Source organism: Psammomys obesus, unplaced genomic scaffold (genome assembly GCF_907164565.1).
Source record: "Psammomys obesus unplaced genomic scaffold, mPsaObe1.curated_primary_1811, whole genome shotgun sequence".
Taxonomy (NCBI): Eukaryota; Metazoa; Chordata; class Mammalia; order Rodentia; family Muridae; genus Psammomys; species Psammomys obesus.
The window spans coordinates 2,237,500-2,251,000 of record NW_026592776.1 but is presented as its reverse complement, the minus strand read 5'-3'; the positions used below and the strand labels follow the sequence as shown (position 1 = coordinate 2,251,000).

At 44.1% G+C, this 13,501-nt stretch overlaps 1 pseudogene; it reads right to left on the bottom strand.

The window, feature by feature from the left end:
* Positions 1-10,347: 10,347 nt before the first annotated feature.
* LOC129683129 (ras-related protein Rab-5C-like) lies at positions 10,348-11,957 on the bottom strand (annotated as a pseudogene).
* Between the last annotated feature and the right edge of the window lie 1,544 nt (positions 11,958-13,501).

Here is a 13,501-nt window from a genome sequence, read left to right as displayed (position 1 = left end):
AAAAAAAAAAAAAAAAAAAAAAAAAAAAAAAAAAAAACAAAAACAGATATTTTCAATGTTTTAAACTGTTAAACTATAAAAGTCTGGCTTCCTGGCTGCTGTAAACTGAATAGCTCTGTTCCCCACCATAATGGAAAAAAAAAAAAACTTCTAAATTTGTAAACAATCATCATCTTTCCTCTAAACACACACACCTAGAGTATACTAGGCAAGGTAATACATGTCTCTAATTCCAGCACTCAGGAGGCAGGACAAGCAGATCCTTATGAGTTTCAGATCAGCCTGGTATGTCTACAGAGTAAATCAGAGGATGTGGGTGCTAGGAACCAAATTCAGTTCCTTTGGAAAGAGCCACAAACACTCTTAACAACTGAGATATCTCTCTCCAGTCCCCTAGCTCAAACTTTTGAATGAAAGTTAAGCAAGTAACCTTTGCATGGAAGAATAAAGATAAGCCTCTCAGAAGAACACTGGGATTGGTTCTTGGTAGAGCAGCTAGAATTTGCAAGAAAGAAAATTGAGGAAGGGCCAGATTCTGTAGCTCATGCCTGTAATCTCCAAATATTCAGGAGACCAAAGCAGGAAGGAAGACTTACACAATAAGTCTTTAAAATGCGGTGGCGGATAACAAGGTGTCAGAGAGGGAAAAGATACTTGCCAAAAGGCCTAGTGACCTGCATATGATAGCCAGAACCGATGGGGTAGGAAAGAACTGAATCTCACAAATTGTCCTCTGACCTTCACATGTGTCCCAAAATGTGCTCCCCCCAAGGAAATAAATAAATAAATAAAGTGTTTTAAAAATAAATAAAAGAAAGAAAGAGGAAAGGAAACTGAGAAGAGGATTGAAATCACTCTATCCTAACAAAGAACTTAGGGAAGAAAAATATTTGTTAACTTTTTAAAGAAAATGTGGTATATTTATACAATAGACTACTACTCAGCTATTAAAAACAAAGACATCATGAACTTTTCAGGCAACTGGATGGAACTAGAAAAGCTCATCCTGAGTGAGGGAACCCAGGCCCAGACACACAGGGTATGTGCTCACTTATAAGCACATAAGTGAGTCCATAAAGTACAGGATAACCACGCTACAATCCACAGACCCAAAGATGCCAAGAAACATGGAGGCCCAAGGGAGGAGGCTTGAATCTCATCCAGAAAGGGAAATAAAACAAATCTCTGAAGTAGATGGATGGTGGGAAATAGATAGGAAGGGGAACAGGGGTGAGGATCGGGCATGACGGGGGGGGGGGGGAACGCTGGCAGACAGAATGAAAACTGTTTTAAAAAGACATCAAGATCTGCGCACTGGTGGCACACATCTTTAGTCTTAGCACTCAGGAGGCAGAGGCAGACGGATCTTTGTAAGTTCAAGGCCAGCCTGATCTACAGAGCAAGTTCCAAGATAGCCAGGGCTACACGAAGAAACCCTGTCTCGAAAACAAACAAAAATCCCATGGAATTGTTATTGGCATGGATTTGGAATCTGATGGGACATCTAATGAATGTGCAAATGTTTTTTCATTAGTATGGAAATTAGATTTTTTTTTAATAAAAAATGTGCCTGTTATGAAAAAACAATTGTAGATTGTTTTAGGATTGCCAAATAGTCTTAGTTGACGGATAAAGGTTTTCTAAATAAGAATTTTGGCTAATAAGGACAACAGGAAGAGTGGAACTATAAAATCCTAATGAAATAAATGATACAGTCCATAATAATCATCAAGGGAACTGGGCAAAGTGATGTACACATTTAATCCCAGCATTTGGGAGGTAGAGGCAGGTAGATCTCTGTGAGCTAAAGGCCAGTTTGGTCTAAATTGAGAGTTCATAACTATCACTATCATTATCAAGGGATAAAAAAAAACATTGAAAAAATGTTTGCCATGGTACGAAACAGGGTGTTAATATTACTCAACTGATTAGTCATTGTTCATAAAGGATGAACATCTCTACAAAGAATGAATTGGAGTGTCCACATGTGAATCCAACTAGCCAATCAAGAAAGGGATAACAGACATTATATTGCTTACTAATGTGAGGCATTCAAAGTGCAGTTACCTGATTGGCCTGCTCTTTAATTACCTCCCCCTGAGGGGGAGCAGCCTTACCAGGCCACAGAAGAGGACAAGGCAGCCACTCCTGATGAGACCTAATTGACTAGGATCAGAAGGAAGGAAAAGAAGACCTCCCCTATCAGTGGACTTGGGGAGGGGCATGAATGCAGAGGGTGGAGGAAGGGAGGGATTGGGACGGGAGGAGGGGGGAACCACAGGGGGGATACAAAGTGAATAAAGTGTAATTAATAAAGAAAAAAAGTGCAGTTACCTATGAAATACTATATTTCTCCAAACCATTGTATATTTGTTAATGGGGGTACTGATTATGGGTATCCACATTTGTGTGTGCAGGTGGGCATGCAGATGTGTGTGCACACATTTGAAATCCAGAAGCTAATATCAGAAGTCTTCCTCTATTTTTCGCCTTAGTTTTTGAGACAGGGTCTCTCATTAAACATTAAACCTGCAGATTTCACTAGGCTGGTTGGCCAACAATTTCAAGGGATTCTGTTGTCTCCATCTTGAAAGTGCAGGGAGACTGACGTGCCCAGATTTTATTTAAACCTGGGTTGGGGGATTCCAACTCATATCCTCCCGTGGAGTAGTTTCATAGGCTCATATATTTGAATGACTGGTCTGTTGGCACTACTTTTTGAACTCTATTTTATTTGGTTTCTTATACCTCTACCTCCCTACTCCACCCCAATCCCTTCCAACACTCAAACACCAGGTAGGAGAGAAAAAAAGGTTAATGGGGAGAGAAGGAATAGTTCTCTTTCGTTACTACCTGCTGGTTAGGGGTGTAGTTTCTTAGGGCAACTCCAATCTTCGTTTCAGGATATTTCCAACTTCTTTTCATCAAACTGCATCCAGGAGCAGCAGGAGGGAGCAACAGCATTCTTTTTTTTTAGAACCCCCTTTCTCTCTCTCTGGGCTCTGGCATTTATTCCCTCTCCAGAGTTCTCAGATTTAAACTATTTGGAGCTGGTAAAGAGCTCCTCTCAGAGCTCACATAAGGCAAATAAAATAGTTTGCTGCTGTGGACAATCTGAATCAACTCCATATCCCACACCTGGGATCAAAACAAAAACGTGTTTACATAACATAATTGAGTTTTTAAAGACATCAAAACTTTTTACTGCATTGGTCCCCCATTGGAACTGTTTGGGAAGAATCAGGAGTTGTGGCCATGTTAGAGGAATTGTGTCACTGGAGACTTTGTGATTTCAAAAGACCAAGTGATTCCCAGTTTTGCTCACTCACTTTCTCTCTCTCTCTCTCTCTCTCTCTCTCTCTCTCTCTCTCTCTCTGTCTTTTTCACACACACACACACACACACACACACACACACACACACACATCTCTTTCTGGATTGTAGTTTTGGTATCAAGATGTGAGCTCTTAGCTGCTGCTCCAGCACCACACCTGCCTGGCTGCTGCCATGCACCCTTACATGATTCATGGACTCTAACTCTGTAACTGTAAGACCCAATACACTTTCTCCTGTACACTCCCTTGATCTGTACAGCAGTAGAAAACTAACTAAAACATCAGGCTTTTGTGACAAGAACTTTACCAATGAAGACATCTCCCCATCTCTCATTTTGAACCAGAGCTTAGTCATTCATAAAATGAGATGTCTTGAAACCAGGCATGATGAAGCGCTTATCTCTAGTACTCAGGAGACTGAGACTGAGGATTGCTGCAAGTTCTAAACTAGCCTAGACCACATGGTATAAAAAAATTAACAACAAAAAGCATGAGATGGCTAGGCTAGGCTGCTATTATTGTTCTATTATTAGAAATAGCCAAGTCCAATAGGGTAATGATATATTTGCTAATAAGAGAGAATTTTACACTTATTTGGTTTTCTTTTAAGTGTATGAATATCTTGCCTGAATTTATGTCTATGTACCATGTGCATGCCTGGTGTTTGAGGAGGCCAGAGGAAGACATAACATCCCCTGTGACTGGAGCAACACTGTTGTGGGCTGCCATTTGGGTTCTGGAATTCGACCCGCTGGAAGAACAACCCATGTTCTTAACTGCTGAGCCATGTCTCCAGACCCAGAATAATTTTGACTCGATGCCAATGTTCATGCTCTTAAGAACACAGAGCAATGAAAAGTGAGCCAAAAATCACAGTCCGTGGAATCCATTTTAGCAGATAAGATTCTACCAGTATACTGAGTGCTTATGTTTATATCAAGTGTTTCCATGTGATATGTAAATTGTTGCCTCTGAAACGATTGAAAACAACTCCCCTCAATAATCTTGTCTACACTAGTAATTTGTGGAACAGACCTTTTCATTATACAGAATGCAAAGGTGCACTTCAGCTCGATGACAAACTCAGTGTTACTCATGTAGTCATTAATGAAGTTTAATTGTAATTGCTGAGTGTGGCCTACGGTAATAATTTGAGCAAAAATATTTTTCACTGTATCTCCTAACCTGCCTCCTTCTATTGCTTTGAATTTTCTACTGCAAATAAACCTGTGTCTCATCTCTAAAGCAACCTTGGTACCGTGGGAGGGATGAGTAAGCATCAAAGACCTTCCCAGTTGATTAGGTTTAAAACAGTGATTCTCAGCCTTCCTAATGCTGTGACCTTCAGCACAATCCCTCGTGTTGTGGTGACCCCAAACCAAAAAGTTATTCTTGTTGCCAGCTACAATTTTGCTGCTGTTATGAATAGTAATGTAAATATCAGTGCTTTCCAGCGCTCTCAGGCAAACCCCATGAAATGTTCTTTTGACTGCCCCCCCAAAGGGTTGAGAACCACTGGGCTAGACAGATGGCTCAGCAGTTAAGAGCACTTGCTGCTCCTCCAGAGGACCCAAGTTCAGCTCCCAGGTGACTCCCAACTACCTGTAACTCCAACTCAAAGGGCTCTGCGAACCGCTGCTTTACAAGTTAATTTTATTTCTAGTTTAGAGCAAACTAGACACTGACAAAGAAATTCAAATCGGCCACAGAAGATAAATGGCATTTGCCCTGATGTTCCTGGGGCTGCAGATTAAAAGTCGTGCAACAGCTTCAACGTCCAGGAATTTAAGAGCATCAGGATTCAGAATCTGGGACAGAAAAGATGGCTCGGTGGCTAAGAATACTTTTTTGCTTTTCCTGAAAACCCAAGTTCAGTTTCCAGCACCCAACTGCTTGTAACTCTAGCTTCAGGGATTCTGAGGCCCTTTTCTGGCCTCTTTGCTCACACACACACACACACACACACACACACACACACACGCACTCACACGTGCAAGTGCGCGCACACACACACAGAGTATAGTATAGACCTACTCTGTAGTTGGTCTTTGCTACTTTATGGGTTCTTTTTTCTTCGACTCTTCTCTACCACTTTTCTTCTTCCCTTTCAACCTCCTAACACTAGCTATGAGAGAAAAAATAATAATAGAGAGGAAAGGGGGTGATGTTATCATTAGGCTACTTCCTGTTGATTAGAGTGTTGAGCTTTTTGGGGGCGTGTTTGCTCTTTGCCATCAAGATATCTAATTCCTTCTTTTCCTTCTCCTTTTCCTACTACTTCTTCTTGTTCCTTCTTTGTGCACGATTACTTAACAAATGGCACCCAACTGCAACCAATGGCATCCTACCACCAACCAACAACAACTCACCTCTCAGGGCCCCAGCATTTATATAGCCCCAGAGTCCCAAACACCACAGACCCACAGAAACTCTCTGCAGCTGGCAAAATCAAGACTCCGCTGGAGCACTAAACAAGTCATAGTCACCTGCTCTGAAGCAGCCGCATATCCTCACACCTGGAATTAAAACCGAAACGTATTCCCATAACGTTTTTGTGTTGTTGTTGTTTTTTCTTTTTTTTTTTTTTTTGAAAGAAACCAAAACTCCAAAATTCTCACTATATCACTCAGACACATACATACCAATAAAAAAATAAATGTTTTTGAAATGAAAAGGGTTTACAAACTTGGGCCGGGCTTGAAGCTCAGTGCATACCTAGCAAAGCTCACAAAGCTCTGGCCTTGATCCCCAGCGCCGCACAAACTGGTCATGGTGGCACGTACCTTTAACTCTAGCCCCGGGGATGTCAAGGTAAGAGGATCAGGAGTTCATTACATAAAAAGTTCAAGGCCAGCCTGAAGTATATGAGAACCTGTGTCAGAAATAAATTCAAACTTTGAAACTCTCACATCCCAGTCTGTTTGAACACGCAGGGACTTCATGTCGTGTGGTGTCGATGTTAGATACATGGCAATATTCCTCTCTGTTTTTGGTCGTTCTAGCTTCTGCTGGGTCTACGCTTCTTGTAAACCACCCTCTGTGTCATTGTATCACATGGTCTTGAGAATTTTCAAGGTGTCAGTTAATGTGAGTCAGTGTTTTTAAGCTTCAGAGATTTGGACATTCGCTCAAATATGAAGCTGTTCGTGGGAAGCTATGACAGAGAATGTACATCCGCACTTCTATCTTCAGCTTCATCACATGGGATTAAGCACCGTGGAGCCACCGGAGCTGCTGTCTTTGTAGCTGTATCATCTGGCCTGTTATCTGTACAGAGTACAGTAGTTCCTGTACTTCCAACAGCTTCTGCCCTCAAACTTAGGTAGGATGGCCTGGTAAGAGAGGAGTCACTGGAGCTACAGCTTCACATGAATGGTGGCAACATTTGCGCGGAAGAGGCCCCCAGACAGGGGCCAGTGAAATGATTCATCAGTAAAGGCATTTGCTGCTAAGCTTGATGACCTGAGTTCTATTCCAGGATCCACATGGTGGAAGGAAGAAAACCGACTGTTTCCTAAGGTGTTCTGTGACCTCCATAAATATGCTATATCACTCAAACACATACACACACAGAGAGAGACAGAGACAGAGAGACTAGAAAACATAAGTTTTTTTTAAAAAGAGTTTTCCAGAAAAAAATGAATTTCAAGATACAAACCCATTTTCTACAACAAAGAAAAACATAGAGACTGGAGACAGTTGGTCTCTATGCACAGTTGGTAGGGTGTCTTCCCAGCATGTAGGAGGCCCTAGATAGCTCACATACATGGCATAATGTTGCATATTTGTAGAGGCAAGAAGATTAGAAATCCCAATGTACATAGGAACTTCAAATCCAGCCTAGTCCAAATCCCAGAAAAACATAGCATGCATGGACAGAGAGAGAAATCACTCTCAAGTCCGACTTTAAATTCAGAGCATACAAAGTATGGGAAGAATACGAGGTAGGAGTCATAATTAAATGGTGTGTGTAATTAATAATTAATTTAAATGGGACCCACAAACGAAATTAGCCTGCAGAGACTCTACCCGGTGAGAATTCAGGCGGGTATCAACCACTTTAATTACACATGTGAAAACAGGATCCCCAAACCAAGGTTTAAATATATGGCTTTAGATGAGTATTTATTCCAGTGAGGATTTTCCTAGCGATGTTCTCAATCGAACCAAATTTGGAGCTAATTAAAAAGTAAGTTGGCAAAGAAGCATTTTTGAGAAGGAGTGTAGGAAAAGAGACCCCAAATTACTGTCCTAATGCATTTGAAAATTGTTTTACTTCTGTGAAGGGGGTAGGTGCCATGGAAGATAATATCATTGGTAGGAAGGAAGCCTGGTTTCCTTTTTCAGAAAAAAAAAAAAGGTTTTTGTCTCTATTGCAATGTTCCGATAAAGTAATTAATACTACTACTATTAGCAATAACCCAAAGCACAGTGACATACTCTTGTAATCTTTATACTTGGAGATGATCAACACAAATTGGAGGCGTCATACTGAGTTTCAGGCTAGCCAGTGCTACAGTCTGAGAACCTGTCTCAAAAACAAGACAAGAAATAATCTCATTAGTAATAATAATATATTTAAGTGTATGCTGTATGCATGCCCATCTGCATGTTTTCACGTGTATGGGCCTGTACAGACGCACTGAGGTTTGTGTTCCCCTGTGTAAGTGTGCCTGTGGAGGCCAGATGTTGACATCAGGCATTTACCGTGATCACTGTCTACCTTATTTACTGAAACAGGGTCTCTCTTGAACCTAGGGCTCACCAGTTCAGTTCATCTAGCGAGTCCACTTGCCCTGAGCACCTGAGTGCCTGCTCAGAATTTGCATGGGTGCTAGAGTTCTAAACTCTCACTTGCCTGGAAATCGCTGACTGATTCATCTTACTAGCCCCCTATAAATTTCATAATTTTGGAGAAACATTTACATCAAATTTTCTGCCAAATTCTCGTACCCCTTTAGCTTACAAAGGAAGACAGTGAATACCCGAATTTACGCGATATAAGATATATATATATTTTTTTTGGGTGGGAAAGGTCAGGAGGAATGAAACACTCTGGTTGCTCAGTTACTTCTCTCTCTCTACATCTTTGGTGTTGTGTGTCATGGATTACATAGCAGTAGGTATTGTAACTAGCTGTCACAAATTTTGTGACTTTAAAACAGAAAATTACTCTTTTTGGCTCTTGTTTGTTTGGTTTTGAGACAGAGTCTCATGTAGACCAGGCTGGCCTTGAGCCTTGAACTCAATATCTAGACTCTGGATCCCCAAGGGCTAGGATGATAGGCATATGCATCAGATACCCTGTCTCCAGAAATTTATTATGTGGGTATGTATGTGTGTGTATGCTTATATGTGTGTATGGGTGTACGCTGGTACATGCGCACATGCGTATTTGTGTGTGTAAATAAAAGGTCAACATCAGTGTCTCTACAATGCTTTGCCATCTTGTATTTGGAGACAAGCTCTCTCATTGAACTTGGAGCTCATCTATTCATCTACAGCAGATTACCAACAATTCCCAGGGGTCCTGATTCCTCTACCTTCTCAGAGCCAGGATTGTAAGTATGCACTGCACCACTAAGGACACAGTTCTGTTCTTGGGCTTTGTTTGTTTGTTTGTTTGTTTGTCTGTTTGTTTGTTTAGACAAGGTCTTATATGAGCCAGGTTGATCTTAGCTCAATATGTAGGAGAAAATGACCTTGAACTTCTGATTCTTCTACCTCCACTCCCTGAGCTGGGTACCAGAAACTGAAGCCATTTTCTGTGCTTCCGCACTTGCCCGTTTTAGACACTAGATGGCACTGTAGGTCAACTAGAAAGGAACTTTGGCTATAAATCTCTCCTCCATCTGAAGAGTGGTCCTTGCAGCAGGGAAACCAACATCACATAAAACCTTGTTGGGTATGTGCTAGCTCAGGCAATAAGCAATATCATCTTAGCTAATCTGACCTTTTATTATTACGCTTTTATGTACGTATTTACTTTAGTGTGACCATCGTGTGTAGGCGCACATCCATGCCACACTGTGTATAGAGGTCAGAGAACAATTTATGGAATTCGGTTTTCTTACTTCCACGGCGTGGGTGAAAGGGTTGAAACCCAGGTCATCAGGCTTGCTAGCAAGTCTTTATTTGTTTCCTTTGTTGCTTTTTTTTTTAAGATGTTTTTATATGGTGTACTTTCTATACGGTTTCTCAGAAGTATGAGCTTTGTGATGTATAGCACAATTAAAAATCTTTGTCACATTTTTTGTTGTTGTTGCTATTTTGTCCCTAAAGTTATTATTATTTTTTTAGAGACAGGGTTTACGTAGTCGTGGCTGTCTTGGAACTCACTAGGTGTGTCAAGATGACCTTGAACTCACAGAGTTGTTTTTTTTTTCCAACGTAATATTTTTATTGATTATTTGGGAATTTCACATAAAGTGCCCTAATCACTTTTACTTCCCGGTTCTCCCAGCTCCCCACTCACCTACCCAATACAAAATGGAGGAAAGGAAAAAAGAACGAAACAAAACAGAAACCCCCAAGTCCAATTTGTGTTGTTCATATACTCACTGGAGCATGTTCAAACTCCCCGTGGCCAGCCCTTTAAAGAAAATTAAAACTTTCCACACCGGCACCCACACCCACACCCCTGCCGTAGGCCGTCAATTGTGGACAGCTACACTTCAGCATCCTTATCAAAAAATTTAAGAGCTCTCTCTCTCTCAATCTCTCTCTCTCTGTCTTTTTTTGGGGGGGGTATTTTTTTAATTTTTATTAATTACACTTTATTCACTTTGTATCCCCCCAAAACCCCTTCCTTCTCCCCTCCTAATCCCACCTTCCCTCCCCCTTCTTCACGCATGCCCCTCCCCAAGTCCACAGATAGGGGAGGTCCTCCTCACCTTCCATCTCATTCTACCCTATCAGGTATCATCAGGAATGGCTGCATTGTCTTCCTCTGTGGCCTGGTAAGGCTGCTCCCCTCTCAGGGGGAGGTGATCAAAGAGTAGGCCACTTTTTTTTAAGGCTTAAAATTTAGTATTTGTACAGAAAGGTGCAGATCCAGCCTAGGATCAAAGTTATGCAGAGACTTCATGATGGACCCTTCCCCTGCCCCCAGTGGTGGAATTCCAGTCGGGTCGTTCTGGTGGTGGAGGAGTGGCGGCAGTGGCAGGCAAGGGGGGCTCTGTTGCTTGCAGCATTGGCTCCGGCCGGCTGGGTTGCTCTCCTGTAGATCCACACCTCTTTTCCACCCCGGAGCACTAGCTGCATTCTGGGGCTCATTCTTGGGAAGCTTCTTAGCTATTGCCCTGAACATTTCTTTCAGGTTCATTGCAGTCTTCGCGGACGTCTCCATGAGCAGCAAACGGTTGTCATGTGCGTAGGCGTGTGCTTCCTGAAACTCCACTGCTCTCTTGCTGGCCAGGTCTGCCTTGTTAGCTGCGAGTGCAACGACGATGTTGGGGCTGGCCTGCCTCTGTAACTCCTTCACCCAATTCATTTTTTTGTATCCCTCCCCCCCCATCCTAATCTCACCCTTCCTCCCTCCCCGCTCCCCCCCCTCCCATCCACGGAAATGTTTCTGTGTTGGTAATGTCATAGATCACAATGGCCGCTTGGGCACCCCGGATACTACTTTGGGGCCAGGCTGTGATCTCGTTCCTGTCCAGCTGTGTCCCAGATCTTAAACTTGACCTTTGTATCGTCTAAGCAGACAGTCTGTGTGAGGAAAGCCGCTCCAGTTGTGCTCTCCTGGAACTGTCCCTCGACAAAGCAGAGGACTAGGCTGCATTTGCCCACTGCAGACTCCCCCAAGAGGGCCAGCTTAAATGGACAGATCTTGTTGCCAGCAGCTGGTCTTGGGTCCTGCTGCACCTCCCCATGGCGCAAGGCTCTGTAGTAGTACCAATGAGGTAGGGCTGGGTGGTGCATGCAAAGAGGCACTTAATGAGGAGGGAGGCCTCCAATGCAGCTCAGGGGCAGCAGGGGCAGCGGCCTTATTTGGGCCTGGGCTCCCACAGATTGAGCTCCTCTGCTCCCCGCAACCCCCAACCCCCAGCGGTGTCCCAGGCTCCCAAGTTTTGGATTTTCGACATACAGTTTCCCTGTGTAGCCTTGGCTGTCCTGGACTTGCTTTGTAGTCCGGGTTAGCTTCATACTCCCAGAGATCTACCTGCCTCTGCCTCCTGAGTGCTGGGATTAGAGGCATGCCCCACTGAGCCCTGCAAGAGTTCTCTTCAGTGCCTTTCTGTCTATGTTTGTTTTGTTTTGTTTTGTTTTGTTTTGTTTTGGGGTGTGTGTGTGTGTGTGTGTGTGTGTGTGTGTGTGTGTGTAGGGTGGAGGGGTTGTCAAAGAAGAGTTCTGTGACTCTTTTTCTCAACTGGAAGTCTGCTGTCATCAATACCGCTGCAGAAGTACATTCTTTGCCCTTTATAGTTAGTGGGAGCATAGATCACGAACTTCCACATCATTTCTGGTGACAGCATGGACCACCACATCTACATGGCCTCTGACGTCAGCACGTTCCACAGACCTCAGCATGGTCTCTGGTGCAATACAGACTAGAGACATCAGCACAGCACTGCCGTGCCAGATGCCCTCTGCCACAGCACAGGCCACACACATCAGCATGGCCTTAGGCAGCAACACAGACCACAAATAGCCTAATGGCCTTCAGTGGTGATATGGGCCACAGATACCATCACAGCCACTGGCTGCAGTGGGATCATGGGCCCAAACATGGACCGCCCCCCCCCCATGGCCCTCAGCAACAGCACAAACGCAGACATCCACATGGCCTCAGGCAGCAGGGCAGGCCAGGGACACTAACTTAGCCCCCTGCAGGAACACAGACTAGGGATGTCAACCTAGCCACCAACGGCAGCCCAGATCATGACATTCACACAAACCTCTGGCTTCAGTTTGGCCTGGAGCAGCAGCATGGACCACGGATCCAGAGTGGTGGGGTAGCACTGACCATGGAGATCTTTCAAGGAGCTCCAATCCAGAAAATGAAGTGTTGTTCATCTTGGACATCTTGCCATTGCTCAGAGCCAGGGAGATGTAGTAGGCAGGCAACATGTTCAAAGAGGGGCAGGGGCCGAGTCTGCACAAGCTCCGGGCTGCACATGCCACCCTCTCGTTCCTGCTCAGCAACTCCATGCTTGCTGGCCCACAGCGGCCTTCTCTCACACCTGCTACCCCTGTCGAGTCTGTAATTCCACCTCTCTCCACCACACAGGCATCGCTCTGCTCCTCGATCACTCCCACACTTGTTCATCATAGCAGCATTGGAAATTGCAGTATGGCACACAGTCTGCCCTTTTGCCTGAACACCTTTTACAAGCAAACATTCACTGCTGCGAGTCTGTTGCTCTGGTTCAAGGGCTCTGGCTTCTGACACATCGTAAATATTAGACCATTGCCAAGACTCATCTCGGATATCCTGCTGTTGTCCAGAGTCAGGGTGATCCCAAGGCGAGATGGGGCATCAGAGGGCAGGCTCCATGGGTGCTCATGATGCCACACCCTCCCTGCCCCTGATGTCTGCTACTCCGCAGCTTACTGGGGGTCTACCTTTGTGCTTGTAGCCTGCAGGCAGCACCACAGCCCCAGCTCTCAATCTCCCAGCAGAGCAAGCAGCTCAGGGGAAAGCAACAGCAGCTCCATGCTGGGGGCCAGCCGGTGAGTCCAGCACCAGCCCTATGGAGTAATGAGGTCTGGTCCTGCCAGAGTGGCTCCTCCACACATCCCAGTCGACAGTAGATGGGGTACATATTGGGGTGGACAGACTCAAAGCACTGGATCTGGGCCAGGGTGGTAGCGAAACTGGTCTGCCGTCTGCCTTTCTTCACCAGTGCATGCTTTCTGCCACCCATGTCTAAAAGATGTTTTTGTTTTTGTTTTTTTAAATTTTAACTTTGTATTTGAAAGGGAGGGGGGAAAGAGGGACAAAAAGCACATGAGGTTGGTGCCCTTGGAGGCATCAAATCCCTTGGAACTGGAATTATAAGCACTTGTGTAGGCCATCCAATGTGGGTCGTGGGAATAAAACTTGATCCTCTCTGGAAGAGCAGCAAGCATTCTTTGGTGGAGCTATCTCTCCAGATCCTTTGGGGTTCCTTTTCTGGCGATTGTTTTGCCTTTGTTTGTTTGTCTGAGACAAAGGCTTATGC